Here is a 5,201-nt window from a genome sequence, read left to right as displayed (position 1 = left end):
ATGCCCCAAACTCCGTTGTTCCACACAGACTTGGCTTTGACATCTTGCTGTTGCTCTCTGGGTCTGTGACCACACTGCTCACCTTCTGGTCTTGCCTTCATTACTCCCAGCTCACTGCTGACAGCTTGTAGTGACCTCGCTCTGCTACACGGCCATACAGGTCAACTGGTGTGTAGAAGATGAACCTGCTTGAACGTGTGCGATGGATCAGTGATGGTCAAATAAAGTCATGCTTGCCTCAGTCTGTCGTCTCCCCGGACTATTTGTCTGTCCTCCACCCTCTCTTCCCCAGGCTTGGAACTCACGTTCTAGAGGACATGAAGCCTGTCTTTTGTTTTCTTCTAACTCTTAACACAGAGAGGTTTTGCTTTTTATTTAATACCTTGACAAGTGCCGATACATTTTCCTATAAACTCGCTTTTACTTCAAAAGCGAAGAGCTAAGTAATTTCATATACATCAAATTACATATGAGTTACTGGGGAACAGGTGAGAAAACCTGGTACTCCAGGCCGCACACCCCGTGTCCCTCGCGTCATGGGTACCATGCTCCATCGAACAGTCAGACGCATTCAGGACGCTGATGACATCGATGAAAGGCTCCACGGCCAAGGGGTTACCTGGCCCAAGGGGTTACCACTATTGAGAATTAGAAGAAAATACTAGTCTCTGCTTTCTACCTGCCTGCAGCTGGGAATCGATCATTTGGAACCACTGGTCTCCATGGCTCTCGGCCAAGGATATTTTCTGTGTTTCTTGGACATGACACAGGGGAGGGCTGTGTATGCACAGGCGTATGGGATGGGTGGGCGGGTGATGGTGAGTGCAGTCCATAAATTCGAGGACCAACAGAATGCCTGGCCACGTGTGTCCCTGGCACCAATCAGGCCTCCAGCCTGTGTGACCTGGCCAGGATGTGCAGGGTTTGGTGCCACGCATAGCACAACACAGGGAGTGGTAAGGACTTGCTTCAGCGCTTGATGACAATCTGCTGTCTGTTCTCTAGGGGAGAAAATCAGGCTGCTGGGAAACAGTGGTACTACTACCAGAAATCCATAAGAATGAGAACTGGCTTGGCGACGGTGGTGGCAATCAGTAGGTGTCCGGAGGCTAATTAAAATGCCAGAGCCTGGGACTGGGGGCTGCTCCGACTCAGCCCTGGCGATCGCCCCACATGGCGCGGTGGCTTTGCTAAAGCGTCAGTTAGCTCAGCCATGAGCCAGAAGTGAGCTGAAATGCCTCCATCTACACAATACCTCATTTTCTCAACCCAAGGAATTTTGACAAGAGAAATCTGACAAAAGAATTTGGGACCCTTTTCGATGCAAGAAAAAGAGTGGGGACTCTGTTTTGGATGTAAATATAAGTTTGCTAACGCTTTGTGGCTTCTGTGAAAAATAGGTCACTATGTTGAAATCAAGATTACTCTGGAAAATCTAGACCGTGTGGGGATTATGGTATTATAAAACAGTTGATATAAGATGTTTTGGGATAGAGTGGTAATAACATATCAATAAAATGCCAGCAATAGACCAATGGTCTGCTGTTTGGTAAGTTTAATTAAACAATGGATCTTTTTGATGTTGCTGAATCTTTCAGCAGAAGCGGCCCAGGGAAGATGTGCCGAGAAGGTATGTTTTGATCCTGGTGGGAGAGATAAATTAAATCTAAGGGACAGGAACGTTAAAGCATTGTAATGAGGAGGTGGTTGAGGGTAATGATTATGAGTTCAAGCTGTCTGGGTTCATATCTAGACTTCAGCACTTAATCGTGTCATCTTGGACAAATTGTTCAACTTCTTCTAGTTTTCTGCTCTATAACAGAGATTTTATTAGTACCTTCTCATAGGGTTGTGGAAAATATTAGATGAGATAATTTATAAAAGGTGTACAGCACAGTGGCTAGAACATAGAAAGGGCTACATAAAATTTGCTATTTTAATCGTTAGTCTCTCACCCTCTCATTAAATATCTTAACAAAGTAGGTACTTGGTTTTCTTTTTATCCATTTGGACTCCTGGATGTGTAAAACTCCAAACTCAACAAGGACGAAGATGGTCTACGATAATTGACTGAGAGTAAATGGTAATGAAGTCATATGACCAAACCTGTCAGCTGCACTTGAAACTCAATTTTATTAAATTAGAATTAAAAGGAGCAGAGGGTTAAGTCCATGTCGTAGGTTTGGTGGGGTTGAAGCTGAGGCCCTGGTGTGGTGACAGCCCTTATCGTTGGTGACATCTCTATTTTACCTCTAGCTCTATTCCCATCTATTCCCATTCATGCAAAGAATGTCCGTCCTGGCTTTTTTTTTTTTTTTTACAAGAGAACAGACTCACTTTATTTCCTTTCAATACACTTAAATCCTCAAAGGGTATAGCATTACACGGATTCTGTGTCCAATGGCCTTAGCAGGAAGATGGCTTCAGAATTTGGCACGAACCATGCCACAGTTTCCATGAGCACGAGTCACCTTTCCCTAGATTACCCTGGTTTTGTTCCGTTTGCCACCAAGAGTCACTGTGTTGTTCTTTGCCTTGTACACGTAAGCACATCTCTTGCCTAGCTAAAACTCAGTCTCATCTCGAGCATAAACGCCTTTCGTTTTAAGAAGAGCTGTGTGTTCCCTCTGGTTCCGGAGACCCCGCTTATAGCCAGCAAAAATGGCCGTGGGCCATAGCCTTCCAGACCTGATTGTTGTTTTAACAGTTCTGTTCTCTGCAGGCCCCAGTTTTTGTCTGTCCTGGCTTTGGCATAGATTGCTACTGAGCCTTGGCGAGGCTTGCTACTGAACCGGTAGAGCATGATGTCAGCACATCCATTAGAAAGGGCTTTTGGTGTTACGAAGCAGGCTTCTTGCCTGAAGACTGCCTGACACATGGTGTGGGGTCCACAGAGGGACCATCTTGGGTCTCCCATTGACCTTACCCTGTATTGGGACACACAGGGTAAATGACGCCTGCTGCTACCCTGTCCCACTGGGACAGGATGGAGACACACGGGCCCCCACGTGCAGCTCATGCCCAAGGCGTGGTGGCAGATTATGGGAAGCCCAGAGTCCTTTACTGAGCTGGGGGAGAGTTCACCCAAAATCAGTGCCATTCTGGCTTCCTAATCTCATACAATCAAGTGAAAGACTTGCCACACCTGTCAGCAGGAGCGATCCCCTTGTCAGCCCTCTCTCTTGGGAGGTTCTTGGAACTGGGCCTGGTTACACGACAGCTGTAAGCCTGAGTCCCAGACGTGGAGTTCCACTCCAGTGAGGAGCAGAGCCCGTGTGGGTCTTGGTTCTGGCTCAGGGTGTCCTGGCCCGACTACTCCTTGGCACTAGGCATGTACTTAGGAACTTTTGAGGAAGTCACTCTCAAGCGGGGGCTTTCTCAGGCTTGGGTCCTGAAGCGAGGGTCTCTCCTCGCCCAGGACTATGCAAGGCACTGCCCGCTACAGCGGGCAGGATCTGGCAGCGATGCACCGGAAGTCAGAGACCTGGTTCCAGTCTTCGCTCTGCTGACAAGCAACTTCGTGACCATGAACAAGCTACTCTAAGTCTCTGCAGGGCCGACTTCATGGGTGTGTGACTAATGCGGTGGCACAGAGCCCTCTGATCAGAAGGGGGCCTGTGCTTGGAGTTTAATGCTCTGAGGCTACTCTCTTGAAATTCTTAGGAATTTTCTCTTCGAATTAGTGTTTTATAGGTGAAGTCCCTGGAACAGTGGAGTGCATACGCTGGGGCCAAGAGCCTTGCTCATGCACGGCCCCATCTCTTGCTGCATCCTCACCTCCCTTCCTCACAGGCAGGTTCTCAGCTGCCTCTCCAGCCCAGTGACCTTTGCTGCCCTCTGCTCCTGGTAGGGGCCTGAGTGAGGGCGCAGTGAGAATTGGCATTGCCGTGGATACCCCCACACAATGGGAGGGTCTGTGTTCATCCAGAGACTGTCTCATGCCCAAGGGAGCATGACATTAAATAGCACATAAAAATATCAGGACAGCTGAGAAAGAGACTGCCGAAGGAAGAGACTGCTTTTTGAACACGGGGTCCTATGTTTTCATTCTGCACTGGGCCCTGCAAATTATGTAGCTTGTCTGTGTCTTTGAACCCCAGCTTTTTCCTTTGTGAGAAAGTAGAGTTTGCATGAAATGATCATTGAGGTACCTTTCAGGGGGCGTGTTCCAGGATTCGTCTCTTTTGCTGAAGGGACATCTGTGGCCAATCACATTTCCCCAAAGGTAGTCTGTAGAGATGAACCAGCCAGACCACGATTCCCAGGGCTCAGAGGCCTCTACTGTTTTTTGGAGTTTTTTTCTCTGTGTCAAAGAAAAATTGCACCAGAAAGAGTGAGACATGCCAGGAAGACTTTATTCATGACTATGGCAATAGGGGAGAGAGATTGAACTCAGCTCTTGGACCAAAAGGCAGGAGAATTTTTAATCACCGGGGTGAACTAGTGAAAAAGAACTGGAGGACGTTAGGGGCAGGTTGGTTGATGTAACTGGGACATTTGTGTTTGCTTATTGTCATTCATGAAAGTTAGGCTCCTACGTTCCCACAGAGACGGGGAGGCAGAGCTACTTCTTTCCTTCTTTCCTTTGATGAGCACATTTCAAAAGCATGGCCGGAGAAAGACATTCCTGGGTTACAGAAGTGGCATGGGAGAAGGCTCACATCTCAAAGGGGCAGAGAAAGAATTTGCAAGGGCAAGTTTTCTAGAGTAACTGCTCTCAGAGAAGGGAGGTGGGGGCTACGTGCGGGGAGAATCCCGTCTGAAGTGTAGTCAAGCTGAGGGCATGTGAAGGCCTCTCCATCATGTGCTGCTGGAGGTCAGAGCTCTATAGAGCACTGTCACAGCATCTTTTGGGCAGTGGCATTTCTCAGTGCACTGTACAGAAGCACATGCTGCGCTTCTGTAGAGAGAGAGTGCCAGGCTCCATGTCCCGCGGCATGCCAGTGGAGAAGCTGGTGGCTTCGCTCCTGGCCCAGGTCCTCCATGGGCAGTAATGTGGTTCTTGTATCTGCCTTTGTTTCTCCCTGACCATCCATCTGCCCTCTACCCTCAGTCCATTGCTCTCTCTGTTACCGTTTTTGCATCCTGAGCCCCCAGCTCCGGGCAGCTCTCTCTCCCCCACATTCCCCTCAAGAGGTTTGGCATCAGCAAGCTTTCATAAGTATTTATTGCAGGGATAAGAGCCCGCTGCCCCTGATGGG

At 48.4% G+C, this 5,201-nt stretch overlaps 1 pseudogene; it reads right to left on the bottom strand.

The window, feature by feature from the left end:
- Positions 1-2,357: 2,357 nt before the first annotated feature.
- The window catches only part of LOC105291681, a 3,673-nt pseudogene continuing 829 nt past the window's right edge, over positions 2,358-5,201 (bottom strand).

This window comes from Pteropus vampyrus, unplaced genomic scaffold (assembly GCF_000151845.1).
Source record: "Pteropus vampyrus isolate Shadow unplaced genomic scaffold, Pvam_2.0 Scaffold48, whole genome shotgun sequence".
NCBI classification, from domain to species: Eukaryota; Metazoa; Chordata; class Mammalia; order Chiroptera; family Pteropodidae; genus Pteropus; species Pteropus vampyrus.
This window is presented reverse-complemented; position numbering and strand designations above follow the sequence as displayed.